Here is an 18,867-nt window from a genome sequence, read left to right on the forward strand (position 1 = left end):
TGGCACCTATTAATAACAAGTCCCTGCCAAGGGCCTTCCCTGGCGGTGCAGTGGCTGGGACTCAGCCCTTCCACCGCACGGGCTGCAGGTTTGATCTCTGGTCAGGGAACTAAAGTCCTGCTGGCCGCGCTGGGCGGCCAAAAATTAAAACAGAAACAAAGAAAACAATAAGAAGGCCGCCCTGCTTGTGGCTCAGTCCATCCTGGGTTCCCCAGGCAGGAAATGCCTTCCTCCCCCGACAGGAAGACCCTGTGTGGTCAGCTCTCCGGGCCCTGGCCCACGGTGAGCCCGCTGGGTCCCGGCCTGGGAGAGGCCGACCGGTCAGCGGGCTGCAGAGATCCCGGGGCCCCATGCACTGCGGTCGTTGGTTTGGTGTCTTCCTGGGCTTCTCGCATTACAGCATCCCAACGGCACTCTGCATCCTGTCTCTGGGGTCTGAAACACCAGAGCAGGAAATTGCATAATAGGCCTGGCTGCCCTCCGCCAAGATGGCTTATGGGTGGTGCAGTTCGCTGTCGTGGTTTGGCTTTCGACCTCAGAGTCAGCTCCTGCGCTCTGCCCATGAGACCGTGGCGTGCGTGTGTGTGTGCTTGGACGTGTGTGAATGTATGTGTGTGCACGTATTAACAGACAGTGGGGCGCGGCCCTGGCTCACGGCAGGAGGAAGCCGGGCTGGACCCCATTAGGGTCCTCAGTTTCTCAGACATTCGAATCTTCATGCTGACAGGTGAGGATGCTCAGATGGCTGCCTGCGTTTGGGGGTGACATTTGGGAAGGGATTGTGCAGGGGGAGCGCTTACGAGCGAGCATACTGGATTCCAAGTGGCATTTTGTCACCCGGTGGAAGCCTCCGGCCTCTCAGGCTGATAGCAGGTTAAATTTAGAACCCTCAGACTGGGGTGAGACACACACCAGGCTCCCACCGGCTGTTGCAGCGTCCCACCCCCCAGGAGTCAGGGTGTGAGGAGTCGGCTGTCTGGACTGGGCCAGGCCCACCTCCCCCAAGACACCAGGGAGGAGCAGGTGCGCCAGGCCCCGACACCCAGCCTGCCTCCCCCTTCTAATGCCACTTCTGGGTACAGCCCAGGCTCTGTTCCGGACAGAGTCCCTCTAGTTTGGGCCCTGAAGCATGGAAAAAAGAAAGAAAGAGAAGTCGCTCAGTTGTGCCTGACTTTTTGCGACCCCATGGACTGTAGCCTATCAGGCTCCTCCATCCATGGGATTTTCCAGGCAAGAGTACTGGAGTGGGTTGCCATTGTCTTCTCCAGGGAATCTTCCCGACCCAAGGATCGAACCCAGGTCTCCCGCGTTGCAAGCAGACGTGTGCCCCACCTTGTGGCTCAGCTGAGGCCTAGAGGAAACCCCATTTGGGTCCAAGAGGGAGACAGCTTTTTGTCGACTGCAGAAAGCCAGAGGCTGGTGATACTCTCAGGCCCCTGGACATTTCTAATTGCTCACGTACTCGCTCTCTCCTCTGGCTTGAGTGGTCTCTTGGTCCTTATCTATCCTGCCTGAATGGCCCCAAGGAGACTGTTTCTCTCCTGGTTGGGATCTGGGCCCTCCATTAAGGAAAACGTCGTAGGTATGGACCATAGTGTGCACACACTGTCCACCGAGGATCCATCTGAATCATTAGTAGAACGACATCCCACCAAGACAGGCATCTAAAGAGCGAACGCTTGGCCTGCCACCACCCCTTCCCATCCCTGTCGCTGTCTGGTCGCTAAGTCGTGTTCGACTTTGTGAGACCGCCAGGGTCCCCTGTCCATAGCATTCTCCAGGCAAGAGCACTGCAATGGCTTGCCATGCCTTCTCCAGGGGACCTTCCCCATCCGAGGATGGAATCCGTGTCTCCTGAATTGGCAGGCACATTCTTTACTGCTGAACCACCTGGGAAGCCCCTTCCTGTCCCTATACATCATCAATGGTGTTCTTCTTCTGTGGATGAGGAAACTGACTCTCCAGAAGGGCTGAGGGCCTTGCTGAAGGTCCCTCAGCTGCGAAGGCCCACAGCTGGGCTGCTTTCAAACAGCTGTCTTTTTTTTTTTTTTTAATGATTTATTTATTTCCTTATTTCTTTTTGGTTGCACTGGGTCTTTGTGACTGCAGAGGGTGGGGGCCGCTTTCTAGTTGCGGTGCGTGGCTTCTCCCAGCAGCGGCCTCCCTGGTTACAGGGCACAGGCTCTCGGGCGCGCGGGCTTCAGTAGTTGCAGCACTGGGGCTCAGCCGCTGCAGCCAAACAGCTGTCTTTTGACTTGGCTTTTTGGGCTACCCCGCCCCCCATTTTCCACCACACCCCAATTCTACCACACTGCCCTTAATTGTTCCTTCATTAACTGGCCGCACAAGGTCCCCAAGTATGTGGCTTAGTAGGCGTCATCAGCAGCCCCTCTGGCGCTGGAAGACAGAAATTATCCAATGCAAAAAAACAAAAAGTACATCTTTGCCATGAGCTCGGCCTCTGTGCCTGTGACCAGAGAGGCAGAGCCACACGGTTGACACCCGTCCTGGCAGAAGCCAGCCCAGCTCCGAGCTGCCAGGCCTCCCCACATGTCCCTGCAGACTGGGAAACGCCGAAATTCTCCATCAGCTTGAGTCCAACTCAGGTTTCAGGGCCACTGCCCTGGTTCGTATTTTATGCTCCTTTTTAAAATCAGACAGATGAAGGGTGGCGCGGCTGGGTGTTTACAGCAGGCGGGACGCAGTTAGACGCCTTGCGCTATTCCCGGCTGCCACTTGTCTCGCTGAGAGAGGTCGGGCTGCTCGCCCATGCCCGTCTCCTAATCTGCAAGCTGGGACATGCACCCCCTCCCCCTGCTCTCCCGCCCTCCCCTGAGGGTGCTGCTCAATGTTAAATGTGCAGAGGGGGTTGCCTGAGAAGGATTACCCTGGACCCCGGTTTACGTGAGAGATCAGAGATTCCTTCTTTCTCTGTGGCTAAAAGTCTCGACAACATCCAGATGACAGGAGCTGGTTATTTAGGACTCAGCATCCTCAACAAATAGAGGCTTTCCTGATGACTCAGTGGTAAAAAACCCACCTGCATCGCAGGAGATGTGGGCTTGATCCCTGGACCGGGAAGGTCCCCTGGAGGAGGAATTGGCAACCCACTCCAGTATTCTTGCCTGGGAAATCCCATGGACAGAAGTGCCTGGCGGTCTACATTCCATGGGGTCACGAAAGAGTTGGACACAACTGAGTGACTCAGCACACACATGTCCTCCACAAATATACACTGCGGGCTCGCTGGTCTTCCAGACGGGTGTCTTAAACTTTTTTTTTCCATAGCTTTATTGAGAAACAGTTCACATACTATAAGAGTCACCCATTTAAAGTGTCCAATTGTATGGTTTTTGGTATCTTTACAGAGTTGTGAACCCATCACCAGGGAATTCGGGGATATTTTCATGTCAAAAGGAAGCCCAGCACCCATTAACTATCGCCGGCCCACGCCCTCCCAAACAACCCAGCCCTGGCTATCACTCATCCGTTTTCTGTCTCTATAGATGCCCCTATTCTGGACATTTTGTGTGGATGGAATCCTGTGAAAGATGGCCTTTTCTCCCTAGCTTCCTCATTGAACACGTTTTCAGGTTCCCCGTTCTATAGCACACACCAGCGCTCCCTTTTTGAGAAACACACTTAGAAAACATTTATTTCCTTATCTATTTGGCTGTCTGTGTCCTCAGTCGCTTAGCCAAGTCCGACTCTTTGCGACTGACTTCCCTGGACTGTAGCCCATCGGGCTCCTTTGTGCATGGGATTTCCCAGTCATGAACACGGAGTGGGTTGCCATTTTCTCCTCCAGGGGATCTTTCCAACCCAGGGGTCTAACCCTGTCTCCTGTGTCTCCTGCATTGGCAGGCAGATTCTTTACCACCTGAGCCTCCGGGGAAGCCCACTTATTTGGCTATACTGGGTCTTAATTGCAGCATGCGGGATCTTTGATCTTCGTTTCAGCCTGCAAAGTCTTATTTAGTTGCAGCATGTGAACTGTTAGCTGTGGCCTGCGGGATCTAGTTCCCGGACCAGGAACCGAACCTGGGGCCCCTGCATTGGGAACATGGAGTCTTAGCTACTGGAGCCCCAGGGTCGTCCCGACAAATGCACTTTTGGTCATCTCCCGTGTATGAGGTCGTTTGTTCTGTGCCTGAGAGGCAGCAGCCTGGAGCCCACAGCCCCGAGGATGAGCAGAGGGTGGGCAAGTCTTCCCAGAGGAGCAGGCTTTGTCAGGGAGACCTGGAGGATGAACCAAAGAGTCTGAGCCTCGTGAGAGTGGGGTGGGGAAGCAGCACTGCCTGGAGAGTCGGAGCTGGGAAAGCCCCCCGGGCTGGGATGGTGAGGAGCCCTTTGGAGAGACGGTGGCCGAAGTCGAGCCTGGGGAAGGAGTGCTCGTTATTTTAGGAGCAGAGAGGACAGGGGGTGCTCGGCCATGCCTGGGGTTAATTGTGCAGTGGCGGCAGCAGCTCTCTGGAAGGCGCCATCATTTGGGAACAACCCAGAGATGATTCTGGGAAGGACAGTGGTGGAGGCCGCGTGCCACACCCCCTGAGTGTCGGGAGGGGCTCTGGGTCTCTGCAGATGGCAGCAGCTCCTGATCCATCCTGGCCACTCAGGCAGAGAGGGTCACAGTGAGCTCAGCGGGGCCACATGACCTTGAGCAGGATACATGGGCGTGGGTACGGAGAATGGGGATAAACATGGTTGCTTAATGGAATTCTGGTCCAAGATGGCAGAGGAGGGAGACCCTGAGCTCATCTCCTACCAGGTGGTAGGGCTTAGTTGCCAGGTCGTGTCCCACTCTCTGTGGCCCCATGGATTATAGCCCTCCAGGCTCCTCTGTCCATGGAATTCTCCAGGCATGAAGAATCCTGGAGTGGCTTGCCATTTCCTTCTCCAGGGGATCTTCCTGACCCAGGGATCGAACCCGGGTCTCCTGCATTGCAGGCGGCTTCCTTACTGACTGACCCACCAGGGAAGCCCCTCCTACAAGGGAAACACTGAAAATCCCGGGACAAGCATTCAGCAGAGGGACCAGAATCTACCCGAAAGGACCTACAGCTGAAGATACAAGGAGAGAATCACGATGAGGTGGGAAGGAGAGGCAGAGTTGTGGTGTAGTAGGAAAGACACGTGCCCCTGGGGGGTGACCTCCAAATGAGAAAATAATTGCAACGGCAGAGGTTCCCCTGAGAAGTGAGGGGGTCTGAGTTCCACAGCAGGCTCCACAGCCCTGGGGTTTGGAATGGGAAGAGGAGCCCCCAGAACCTCTGTCCTCGACGGCCAGAAGGGCATTGTGCATTCGGGAAGCCCAGAGGACTCTGGGAAATGGAGACTTTGCTCCTAAAGGGCACACACAGGATTCACACACTTGGAAACCCAGGGCAGAGGCAGTCATTTGAAATGAGCCCGGATCAGACCACCTGCTGACCTTGGAGAGCCTCCCAGAGAGGCAGGAGGCGACCGGAGCACACCCTGGGGACACAGGTGCTGTGGCCGCAGACCCAGGGGCTGCTTCTACCGCGTGGACGTTGGCACTGACGAGTGCCATTTTGGAAACCTTCCCGAGGTCATTAGCGCCAGGACCTGTCCCTGCCCGCCAGCCTGTCGGCCCTAGGCCTGGGACATCTCAGGCCAAGCTGCGAGCCGCGTGGGGACAAAGCACCCCCCCACCCGCGGGCAGGCTGCCTTAAGATTTCCTGAGCCGGGACCTCCCCGGTGGTCCAGTGGCTGAGACCCCACGCTCCCCATGCAGGGGACCTGGGTTCAATCCCGGGTCGAGACACGAGATCCCACCTTCTGCAACTGAAGATATCCTGAGTGGTGCAACTAAGATCTGGTGCAGTGAGATAAACACAGTCAGAAAAAAGTCCTCAGGCCTACAGTGTGCCTGGACAAGGCCCTGTCCACCAGGGAGGACCGGCTCAAGGGACCCGCACCAGACTCAGAATTCATAGGGGCCTGGCAGCCAGGGACTCCAAGACCAGGCTCCACCCAGCAGTGGGCAGGAACCAATCCCAGAGTCCCTGAGGCCCTGGCTCTGCCCATAAGCCAGCCAGATCTAGCCTGGGGACCAGCCTCACAGACAGTGGGCAAGTACTCAACTCAGGAAACCCTGGGCCCTGGCCTGCCCACCAGTGGGAGGCCCAACCCCAGTCCCAAGACCACTACAGTCCTGCAACTTGCTGCAGTAGGACCCAGTCTACCTACTGATAGCCTCGCACCAGCCCTAGGATGCGGCGGGAGGGAGAGACAGAGTTGGGTTGTAGGAAGGGCACATACCCCTGGGTGGGTGACCCGCAAATGAGAAAATTATTGCAGCTGCAGGGATTCCCCCGAGGAGTGAGGGAGTCTGAGTTCCACAGCAGGCTCCACAGCCCTGGGGTCTGCCATGGGAAGAGGAGCCCCCAGAACCTCTGTCCTTGAAGGCCAGCAGGGCGTCGTACATTCGGGAGGCCCAGAGGACTCTGGGAAATGGAGACTCTGCTCCTAAAGGGCGCACACAGGATTCCCACACACGGAGACCCAGGGTACAGGCTGTCATTTGAAAGGGGTCAGGCCTCGGCCCTCCCCACCGGGCAGGCCACCACCACCAGGTGCTGAGACACCTTGGGCCCCTCAGTCAGCTGCCCTGGGATTGGGCCCCACTCAGCGGCGGGCTGATATAAGCTCTGGGACCCCTGGGCCCTGCAGCCAGAGACCCCAGGACCAGGGTCTATCCACCAGTAGCCTGCACTAGCCCTGGGATCTCCTGGGCGCTGATCGCACCCACGGTCAGTCTTCACCAGCCCCAAGACCACTGCAGCCTGTAGCCCGCCCCTCCAGGCCTGGTCGCCCCCCGCCACCAGCAGGCCCACACCACCTCTGAGACACCTTGGAGCCCTCAGCAAGCCACCTTGGGACCCAGCCCCCTCACTGGTGGGCCAGCACCGGCTTTGGGGCACCTAGAACCTGCGTCCAGCCCTTTCAGGGATCAGTCCCGCCCACCAGCTGGGGTGCCAGTAACTCCAGGAACCCTGGCCTCAGGACCACCCACTTCAGAGTCTGGTTCTGCCCACTAGTGAGCCAGCACCCACACCAGGACCCCCGCCCCCTTGGGATACCGCAGCCTGTGACCTGGACTTGGCGACAGGGGCTGGCAGCCTCCACACCGGCAGGGCCTGGCAACCCAGCAGACTGGGGGCCAGCCACGCCCACTGGACCACACTCAGCAGTCAGCAGGACTCATGCCGCCCACAGAGGGGGCGCCCCTAGAAAATATACAGCTCTGGTGACCGGAGGGGAAGGCGCTGCGGGGCACACGTAGGACGCCTCCTGAAAACCGCTATTTCTCCAAGGGCGGGAAACATAACCAAACGACCAGATACTTCACAATACAAATAGCAAATTAAGAAAAATGAGGCGGCAGGAGGAACATGTTGCAACAAAGGAACAAGATGAAACCCCAGAGGAAAAGCCAAGTGAAACGGAGACGGGCACCTACCCTGCAGAGAGCTCAAGGTGATGGAGCAGAAAGATGATCCAAGAACTCGGGAGGACAACGGATGAGCGCAGTGAGACGTTTAACGGAGAGTTAGGAGATATAAAGAAAGAGCCAAGGAGAGCTGAGGAACACAGTACCCGCAATAAAAAATACACTAGAACACGGAATCGACAGTAGATTAGAAGAGACAGAAGGACGGATCAGGGAGTCGGAAGGCAGAGTACTAAATATCTGAACGACAACAAAAAGCATAAAGAATGGAAAGAGATGAGGACGGCTTAAGATACCTCTGGGACATCATGCATACCAACAGTCTCAGAAGAAGGAGAGAACATATTCGAAGACGCAGTGACTGAAAGCTTCCCTAACCTGGGAAAGAAAACAGACGTGGAGGGCCAGGAAGCACAGAGAGCTCCCAAAAGGATCAACCAAGAGAGGGCCTCAGCGACACACACTGCATTAAAAAATGATTAAAAAAAGAAAAAGAGTATTAAAAGCAGCAAGGAAAAGGCAACAGTTGTGTACAAAACAATTCCCATAGGCTAAAGCTGACTTTTCAGCAGAAACTCTGCAGGCCAGAAGGGAGTGTCATGATACAGTTCAAGCGATGAAAGGGAAATACTTACGACCAGTAATACTCCAGCTGGTAAGGTTTTCATGTAGATTTCATGGAGAAGTAAAGAGCTTTACAGATAAGCAAAAGCTCAAAGGGGTTTCCCTGGTGGCTCAGTGGTAAAAAACAACCCACCTGTCCGTGCAGGAGACTTGGGTTTGACCCCTGGGTCAGGAAGATTCCCTGATGAAGGAAACGGCAACCCTCTCCAGTATTCTTGCCTGATAAAAGCCATGGACAGAGGAGCCTGGTGGGCTACAGTCCAGGGGGTCACAAAAGAGTCAGACACGACCTAGAGACTAAATATCAACAAAAGCCAAGAGTTCAGCGTCACCAAAGCAACTTTACAAAAAGTGTTAAAGGGACTTCTTTTTCATTCCATGAGATGAAGAAGCAAAGGACACAACTAGAAACATTTCCTGAAAATTACGGAGGGAAAAGCTCATCGGTAAAGGCAAATACATAGTAAAAGTAGGAAACCACCCATGTATACAGCTGGTAGGAAGGTTAAAAGACAAAAGTAATAAATCATTACATCCGCAGTAAGTGACACACAAAACAGAGTTACAAAATATGATATCAAAACCAGTGATCATGGGGGGAGAAGACTAAAATGCAGAGTTAAAATGGGTTTGCAATTAAGAGATCAGCAAGTTAAAATAATTATGTGTGATTATTAATAGAAATAAATCATATATATATACATATATATATACACACACACCCTTGTCATGGTAACTACAAAGCCAAAATCTATAATGGGTATACAGAAAAACCATATTAAGCATCTTTTCCAACCATAATGTGAGGAGACTAGAAATCAACCGTAAGAAATAAATTGCAAACAAAACAAAAACATGTGCTGTCTAAATAATGTACTATTAAACCACCGATGGACCACTGAAGAAATCAAAGAAGAAACAAAAAATACCTGGAGACAAATGAAAGCACAATTATTAGAAGTTTATGGGACCCAGCAAAAGCAGTTCTAGAGGGGAGAGGGAGGTTTATTGCCATATCTCAGGAAACAAGAAAAATCTCAAATAAACAACCAAACTTTACAACTGAAGGAACTAGAACACAAACAAAGCTCAATGTGAGAAGGAAAGAAATCATAAGGACTGGAGCAGACAGAAACACCAAAAAATTAAAAAAATCAATAGGACTTAAAAGAGCTGGTTCTTTGAAAAGCTAAACGAAACTGATAGCTCTTTAGCCAGCCTCATCAAGAATAAAAGAGAGAGGCCCAAATCAATAACATCAGAAGGAGAAAAAGAGAAGTTACAACTGACACCCCAGGAATACAAAGGATCATAAGAGACAACTATGACCAATTCGCAGTAATGAATCAAAAAAAAAAAACCTCACCACAAAGTCTAACACGCCTCCTTGGGCAGCCTCCCTGGAATGGGCAGCCGGCCTGGCTGTGCCTGCCCGGCTCTGTGGGCTTTATTTACCCTGTGCTCCCCAGGCGCTGAAGGCTACAGTGAGCTTCGCCATGGTCCTGAGCCAGATGCACGTGGCCCTGGAGGAGAGCACTGCCTTCACCTTGGCTTATGGGTTATCCTCCCCGAGCATTGTCAGCGTCCTGAGCTGAGAAGGCCGATGGTATGTTATTGATTGCTATTATTATTGCCATAACATACATGCACAACGTGGGGTCTCCCCAGGCGGCTCAGCGGTAAAGGCTCGGCCTGCCAAAGGAGACGCAGAAAACACGGATCGGATATTTGGGTCAGGAAGATCGGCCTGGAGGAGCAAGTGCCAAGCCGCTCCGGTGTTCTTGCCGAGATCGTCCCATGGACAGAGGAGCCTGGTGGGCGGCAGTCCTTGGGGTCGCAAAGAGCCGGACACGGACAAAGGGGCTGAACACGCATGTGTCCGCCTTACCCATTTCTCGGGCATCCGGTTCTGTGCCAGTCACATCGCACATTGCTGGCACTGCGGCAGAGCCCTCGCTGCCGCGTGTCCCCAGAGCTCTTTCATCTTACGTGACAAGAGACTCTGCACTCATTCAGCGACAACTCCCCAGTCTCCTCTCCCCAGCACCCTCTGGAAAGCACCCTTCCTTCCGTCTCTATGCATCTGAGCACTCCGGATGAGTGGAATCATATGTTATTTGTCTTTCTGCGTCTGCTTCATCATCACACATGGCATCCTGTCTTCAGGGTTCATCCACCCTGGAGCGGGCCTCCGCACTTCCTTCCTTTGGAAGGCATTTCTGTCTGACCCATTCCTCGTTGGGTCCTGACTAGGCGGACGTGCCCCAAGGTTACAGCCCCAGTCCCTGCTGCCTGCGGTGAGTCATCGACACGTGGGCAGACCTAGAGCTGGGCACGGAAGTCCCTGTGTTGTGCACTTTGAAAAAGTTCCCTCCAAGGGCTTAAAGAAAGAAATGTTTCTCACCTGAAAAACTCACTTACCTATAAAAGGCTCTTCTCCATGAAATGAAGTTATTTTGATGCACGTACAAGGAGAGAGGATGAGGAAGCACTTTCCCAAGTGCCATAGTGAACCTGGACTTCAGAGTGACCTTTGAGACGGTCCTTTATTACACCCAGGGTTTCCCTGATAGCTCAGTTGGTAAACAATCCGCCTGCAGTGCAGGAGACCCCGGTTCTATTCCTGGGTCGGGAAGATCCGCTGGAGAAGGGCTAGGCTACCCACTCCAGTATTCTTGGGCTTCCCTTGTGGCTCAGCTGGTAAAGAATCCGCCTGCAATGAAGAAGACCTGGGTTCGATCCTTGGGTTGGGAAGATCCTCTGGAGAAGGGAACGGCTACCCACTCCAGTATTCTGGCCTGGAGAATTCCATGGACTGTATAGTCCCTGGGGTCACAAAGAGGTGGACACTACTGAGCGACTTTCACTTTTATTACATCCTCGGGGGTGGGTGTTCACAGGTGAACCTTGGGCGTCCCTGGTTCTTTAGATCTGGAGACAGCCCATCATAAGAGGTGGCAGGGACAGGATGGGACCTAGAGGCTATGGCCAGGGTGTTCCCACTTGGTCACCCGATGACCTTGTTGTGGGTTAGTGGCCAGGGCGTCTGCCCTGATTTCTGATTTTCAGCCATCGCTTGGTTTTGGCTGCAGATCTGGCTATCAGCAGTGGAAAATGAGTTCCCTTTGGGACTTCTGGTGTCTCTGATCAGTGAGGAGCTCTGCACGGTGGGGCCTCAGAGATTAAGCCTGGCAGCCGGCGAGGTGGGTTGAGGGACTAAGGCAGCCCTTAGGATGTTGTCACCTGCAAGGCCAAGGGATTTCCCTGTAAACAGCCTGACATTTCCAGCACACATACATGAGGGGAGGCTGACCAGGCTTCTGAAGCTGTCCTCTTTTTTTTCTTAAATTTTAAATTCTGTATCAGGGTACAGTGGATTTAACAAGGCTGTGGTGGTAGTTTAGACATTAGGTCGTGTCTGACTCTGGGACCCCATGGACTGTAGTCTGCCAGGCTCCTCCTTCCTGTACCTATTAACAAATTTTAAAAAGGCTGTTAATTAGCAAGATAGGATAGTTGCAGGTGAACAGCAAAGGGACTCAACCGTACATACACACGTCTCCATTCTCCCCCAAACTCCCCTCCCATCCAGGCTGCCACATAACACTGAGCAGAGTTCCCTGTGCTATGCAGTAGGCCCTTGGTGGTCATCCGTTTTAAACACAGCAGTGTGTACATGTCCATCCCAAACTCCCTAACTATCCCTTCCCACAGCCTTCTCCCCAACCCCCCACCGCGGGTAATGTTAAGTTCCAAGTTTGCTAAGTCTGTTCTCTTTCGCTGAGTCTCTCCTGTTCTGTAAATAAGTTCATTTGTCTCATTCCTTTTTGGATCCCACACATAAGGGGTATCACACAGTACTTCTCCTCTCTCTGCTTACTGCACTCAGTGTGACAGTCTCTAGGGCCATCCACATTCCGCAGCTGTCCTCTTGACACATGGCTCCGACACACGTGACACAGAATTACATCACGGCAACTCTGCCGCGGGGACACATGCCTCCGCTCGCTGACGGTGATGCAGGAGGAGGATCCAACTCCCCACCCCGACCTCCTGAAACGAAGCTAATGATCCCATAGGAACGACGGATGTGAAAAATGGTGTTGGCAGAATCGATGGGTTTGATGGCCAGGGAACCCAAAAAGGTCTGAATCCTGCTCACAACCCATCTACTTCCCTGGGGGGCTCTGAGGGAGACGGACACCCTAGGAAGAAGCACTGCTTCCCTGTAAGCTGGACAGGGGTCCTGAAAATTCAGCCTGAGAATCCAGAAACCTGGGTGCTACAGAAAACCCCTGTGCTGCTAGTTTCTCCCACCTCTCCACTGCCAAGGCTCAGCCGTATGAGACACCACTGTGGCTGCCTGGAGGGCAGAAGAAACAAGACAAAGATGTCGACTTTTAGCACTTCTATTCAACCTTGTGCATAGAGCAAAAAAGAAAGAAAAATATAATGTGCAAAGAGTTGTTAAGGAAAAAGAAAACTGTTTGCCATGAAATGAAAAATGTTTGTGTGTGCAGAAAATGCAAAGAAATCTACATACACACACAGAGAGAGAAACACAATAGTAGAATTAATAAGCAAATTTAGCTCAGTTACAGAGCACATGATCAATTAATAGAAATTAATTATCTTTCTATATACTACCAATTCTTCAACATCATTTGCTGAAGATTATTTTTCTCCACTGAATTGCCTCTTCATCTTTGTCAAAAATAAATTGATTGTATATGTACACATCTATATTTGAGCTTTCTATTCTGTATAATTGATCTATTTGCTTATCTTGATACCACTATTGAATGGTTTTAAATATCATAGCTTCACAATAACTTTTGAAGTCCAATAGCTTCTCCTTTTCTTTTTTAATATTGTTTTGACTATGGGCTTCCCTGATAACTCAGTTGGTAAAGAATCCACCTGCAATTCAGGAGACCCTGGTTTGATTCCTGGGTTGGGAACATCCTCTGGGGAAGGGAACAGCTACCCACTCCAGTATTCTGGCCTGGAGAATTCCATGAACAGTATAGTCCATGGGGTCTCAAAGAGTTGGACATTGAGTGGCTTTCACTTTCACTTTTGACTATGATAGGTTGTTCGCACTTCAATATGGATTTTAGAATCCGCTACAAAAAAAAGAGAGTCTACTGTGACTTTCATGGGATTGCACTGAATCTGTAGATCAGTTTGGAGAGAACCGACATTCCTTGACAATATAGAGTCTTCTGTTTCAGGCATATATATCTCTCCTTTTATTTAAATTCATGCAGCAATATTTTGTAGTTTTCAGTGTATAGGTCTTGCATAAATCTTGTCAGATGTATACCTAAGTCATTTATACACTTGATGCTATTGTAAGTGGTATTTGCTTTTCAAATTTCAATTTTTGATTATTTGTTGTTAGTATGTGGAAATACAATTGACTTTTTACATTGACCTTATGTCCTGCAACCTTGCTTAAGTTCCTTACTAGTTTTAGTAGTTTTATAGATTTTATAGAATTTTCTATAGAAAATCATGTTATCTGCAAACAAAGTTTAACTTCTTCCCTTCTAATCTGGATCCTTTTGTTTCTTTTTTTCTTGCCTTATTGCATTGGCTAGAACTTCCTGTACAACATAGAACAGAGCAGGTAAGAATGGAATTCTTGCTTTGTTTTGAATCTGATGTGAAAGCATTCTTTCACCATTAAGTATGATGTTAACAGTGGGCTTTTTTTTTTTTTTCCTAGAGGCCCTTTCTCAAGTCAAAGAGATTTTTTGAAGATTTCTACTTCATTGAAAATTTTTGTCAGAATTGGACAGTGGATTTTATCAAATGTGTTTTCCGTATCTATTGAGATGATCATATGTTTTTTTATTTTTTACTCAATATAATTGTATTGATTGGTTTTCAAATGTTAAATAAACAATTGCTAGAATAAATCCCACTTGATCATTATCTTATATAGACAGATAAATTGGAGTTGATGCCTAAACTGTTGTTAAAAATTCTTACATCTATATTAGATGAGTGATATTTGTAGTTGTCCTTTATATTATAGATCTTTTTTGGGGTTCATTATTTGAGTAGTGTTAGACTCATAGAATGGGAGAAGGCAATGGCACCCCACTCCAGTACTCTTGCCTGGAAAATCCCATGGATGGAGGAGCCTGGTGGGCTGCAGTCCATGGGGTTGCGACTGACAGACTTCACTTTCGCTTTTCACTTTCATGCATTGGAGAAGGAAATGGCAACCCACTCCAGTGTTCCTGCCTGGAGAATCCCAGGGATGGCGGAGCCTGATGGGCTGCCGTCTATGGGGTCGCACAGAGTCGGACACGATTAAGCGACTTAGCAGCAGCAGCAGCAGCAGACTCATAGAACACATTGGGATGTAGTCCATTCTCTTTGATTTCTTTTGGGAAGAGTTGGTGTACAATTGGCATTCTTTTTCCTTAAATATTCGCTGGCGCTCACTAGGAAAGTCGTTTGGACCTAGATTTTTCTTTATGGGAAAATGACAGCATCATCCAGAACTTTCCCCTACAGGAAACCAGATCCAAGAGGGTTGCTGTGGTTGCTGCTCTCCCCGCCTCCGTTTCTGCCTGCTTTGGATTGGTTTAAGTCTCCATCTCACCCCCTTTGTTGGTTTACGATCATAACTCCTTGTTGTGCCATTTTCTCTGTGTCCCCAGGAGTGGGCCCCTGTTTCCCCCAGTCCTGTGAGGTTTACTACGTCTTTAACCCGTAGTTGATGAGCCCTACAATAGCCTAAGAGACTTGAAAAATACCCCTCCCCCATTTTTATATTTACTTATGTAGTTAACATTTCTGATATCTTTTGTATTTCCCTCATCTCTCTTTTCGGGGAGTTTTATGACACATACATTGAGCTGCCTGAGGTTGCTCTTCAGTTTATCGATGCTCAGTTTCAATTTTCTCTCAGCCTCCTTTGTGCGGTTCATTTTGGGTGTTCCTATTGCTGTGTCTTCAAGTTCACGAATCTTCCTCCGAAGTGTATAATACTGTATTCATCCTGTCCAGGATATTCTCATTTCAGACATTATAATTTTCATCTCTACTTGGTCTTTTCCATGCCCCTATTTAACATGTTGTCTTTTTTTTTTTTTAAGCTTCTTAAACATATATAGTTTTAATAATGATTGAAAAATTCTTAACCACTAATTATATCACCTGGGTCACTTCTGGATTAGTTTCAATTGACTTTTCACCTCACAACAGCTCACATTTCTCTTTTTGCATACTTGGTAATTTTTGGTTGGATGCTGGACGTTGTGAAATTTATTTCATTGCATACTGGGTATTTTGTATTCCTGTGAGTTTCCTGAGCTTAGTTCTGGGATCTGGAAGTGATCTTATTTATCTGGGTCTTGCTTCTAAGCTTTGTTAGATAAGAGTGGCATTTTGTTAGGACTCATTTACCCCGACTTCCCTGGTGGCTCAGACAGTAAAGTGTCTGTCTACAATGTGGGAGACCCAGGTTCGATCCCTGGGTTGGGAAGATCCTCTGGAGAAGGAAATGGCAATCCACTCCAGGACTATTGCCTGGAAAATCCCATGGACGGAGGAGCCTGGTAGTCTACAGCCCATGGGGTCACAAAGAGTCAGACACGACTGAGCGACTTCACTTCACTTCACTGAGGTAAGACCCTTCTGAGTATATTATCTAATGCTAAGTGAATAATGAGGTTTTCCACTTTTGTTGATAGGAACCAGCACTAGTTTATGGCCTGGAGTCCTTGGGACTTTGTCTCTAATCCTTTCATGTTGCTTTTTCTCCAGACACGGGATTTCCTCACGTGTGTGCTGATCAGTGCTTCGTGCCGGAGACAGACCCCTGGCAGAGTCCAGAATTCTCGCTGTGCACCCGTCTTCTCTGACACTTCGCCTTACGAGCGCAGAAAGACTACTGGGCCCCGCCCGGATGCTCCTTTCCGGTGCTGTAACCCGTTACGTTCCCTGGGCAGGAAACTGGGGAGGTTGCAGGATTCACCTTATCTGTTCCTTGAATCTCAGGGGTCACTGTCACTTGCTGTTTGCTGTCAACTGTCTTGAAAAATTGACTGGATTTTTAGTTGTTTCCGAAGGAAGGTAAATCTGGTGCTTAGTAATTCGTCTTCCTGGAAATAGACAAAGTCAGCATCCTTGGAAAGAAAAAAGAATTTGCGGGCCAGTATCACGCATTTCTACAATTTCTAGAGGAAAAGAACTCGGAAACAACCGAGAATTAGAAGGATCGACTAATTTTTTCGAAAAAGGCATTACGGCAGCAATTTCACAGAAACATAATGACCCATCCAAAAGGACAAGTGATCCTCAAATTTATGAATTCACTCGTAAGTAGCAACTGAAAACCATGACAAATTCAAGGCAATGCTGATGCTCGCTGGAGAAAATCTGGCCCTCCTCCAAACTTCAAGAATCCCCACTCTCCTGACAGCTTTGATGCAGTGGAAAGTCTCATGATAGCTACAAATCTCAACAGGGACCTAGGGTTCCCTGTAGATTTCCCCCGTGCTTTCAGTTGGGAATACCTCAGATGGGTAACCTTTTCTAAGGCATTTTCCTCACATGTGAAGGAAATCTAAGGAATTCTGTGTTGAAGGAAAACTTCCGTTTTTAGATCCACAGACCCTTCTAGAGGATGTTGCCCAGAGGTTTGGGAACTTGGTCCATCGCTCTGGCATCGGTGACCAAGATACAGGTTGAAACAGGTTTACTTTAAAGATGAGTGGTTTTGTCTTCCCCTCTAGTCCTCTGCCCTCTCCTACCCATCCAATCTGGTGTTAGTGCCAGGGAATAAACAGGAGTCACTGTCGGACAGCATTAATAGACTCACAAGTGGCAACGGGTTACCGTAACATAGGCCCCCATGGTCCTGTTTCCCGTTATCAGGTGGCTAAGCTGAGTGTACTCTGACTGTTCTATTTGTTCTTGACAGAAGTTTAGCGGGTAAGACAAAATAAACATCTTTGATTAAGAATCCAATTGGAAATTCAATTTACTTGCATAGATTAGCTCTATCTGCTCAGGCAAGTTCTTCTTGTGCCCTGATTGACATTAAATGATGAGTAGAGCTGGGGTCCTTTCTCATTCCAAATTCCCTAATCCAATACCTTTGGCACAAAATACTCCTTTATAGAGCTTCCCTGGAGGCTCAGTGGTAAAGAAGCCGCCTGCCAATACAGGAGATGCAGGTTTGATCCCTGGGTCGGGAAGATACCCCGGACAAGAAAATGGCAACCTACTCCAGTATTCTTGCCTGAGAAATCCCATGGACAGAGAAGGCTGGTGGGTTACAGTCCATGGGGCTGCAAAATAGTCGGACACAACTGAGCAACTAAACAACTTTATAGGCAAGAAGAACCACTGCAAAGAGAAATGAGTTTGAGAGAAGTCCAAGGTACATTCTGATTTTATATCCAAGAGTGGATGGACACCATCATGAAAAGGCTGATCTCTACAACAAAAATCAGACTAGAAGCTTCTTCGGGGCAGAGTTTTAATTTCTGTGTATTTGCAGTTTCCAATTTCAGGCCCAGCGCACTTTGAGAGAGCTGGCTTTAACATGGATGAATGAAAAGTGAAATCTCTCCTTCATGGGTGCCATTCCACTGGGGAAACGTGTGCAGAGAGGGCATTAGGGACACCCAGAGGCACTTAGGGACTCATGTGGGTGAACAGCCACCACCCACGGTTTGCACCTTTGAGCGACAGGCACCTGTGGAGCCGGAGTCTCCGATGGACCACATGTTCCTGCTGCCCCCTAAGACCTTCCAGGACTACAGGGACCCACGTTACAGCTAGAGTCCCAGGATGCAACTTTGAATAATTGATTCTCAGGGCCTGTGGCTGAAAATGTGAAGATAAAACATTTACCACAGTTTGACTGTGGTTATTTTTCTTATCCAGTGAACATCTATTGCACAAGCTGACCTATCTCGCATGTCTTTTTGAGTTGTAATGCTCTGAGAAACATTTAGCTCTGGGCAGTCAAGCTCATTTATTTTGGAGTGTATAAACAGCTAACAGAGAAGAGCCTCAGAGCTTGCAACAGACTCATTTTAGCTCTTCGATTATTGTCATATACTGAGCACAAGGCTCCTTATGTGCAATAAATGAGAAGTAGGTCAGGTATGGGGAACTCAGGGTGCTGCGCTCAGTCTAATAAGCGAGGAGAATAATACCAGCTTTACACATAACGTCTCATTTAATCCTCAACAAATCTGGACAAATATATTATCATTGCTCCCCTTTTTAAAAAGCACTCCACTTTTTATATAGGTGAAACAACTGAGACTCAGAGAGGCTAAGTAATTTGCCTGAAGTCACACAGCTAGGATGGAATTCTAGCCCAGAATTCCTTGTGTCCACATCTTAACCAATAAACTCTACTTGCTGGATTGAGTCACTTTCTTCCCGTTTTTAGGTCTGAATTCTTTTCTGTATTGAGGATGGAATTGAACAGGACCATTTTCAGCCTTTAAATGCTGTGCTTCTTTGAGTCCCACTGGGGCTGGCTTTGCTGCGTGCTAAGGCCACAGGAGGGCCCACCTCCACCCAGAACACACATCTCACAGCCAGTAACACACTTGGTGAGAAGAGGGCCTGTGGCTGGGGCAGTCGGACCCACTGCCCACCAGGAGGAGATGTGACGGGTGCGCCATCTAACGAGGGCCCGGCCGTGAGACGCACACAGGAAGTAGGACACGTGAGCACATGCTTGTGGACGGTGACCACCAGTGCCACCATCTGCAACACTGGCC

General features: G+C 49.6%; 1 long non-coding RNA gene across 2 annotated transcripts; it reads left to right on the top strand.

The window, feature by feature from the left end:
- The first annotated feature begins 272 nt into the window (after positions 1–272).
- Positions 273–18,517, top strand: LOC121819265 (uncharacterized). Of its 2 annotated transcripts, XR_009600093.1 has the most exons (4): positions 273–727; positions 13,702–13,730; positions 13,830–15,743; positions 15,884–18,517. It is a non-coding gene; the product is annotated as an uncharacterized LOC121819265 (long non-coding RNA). The 2 variants fall into 2 exon arrangements; XR_006059540.2 differs by having other exon boundaries at positions 13,830–18,517.
- The last annotated feature ends 350 nt before the right edge of the window (positions 18,518–18,867 follow it).

The sequence above is a fragment of the Ovis aries genome, chromosome 3 (assembly GCF_016772045.2).
Source record: "Ovis aries strain OAR_USU_Benz2616 breed Rambouillet chromosome 3, ARS-UI_Ramb_v3.0, whole genome shotgun sequence".
Classification (NCBI taxonomy): domain Eukaryota; kingdom Metazoa; phylum Chordata; class Mammalia; order Artiodactyla; family Bovidae; genus Ovis; species Ovis aries.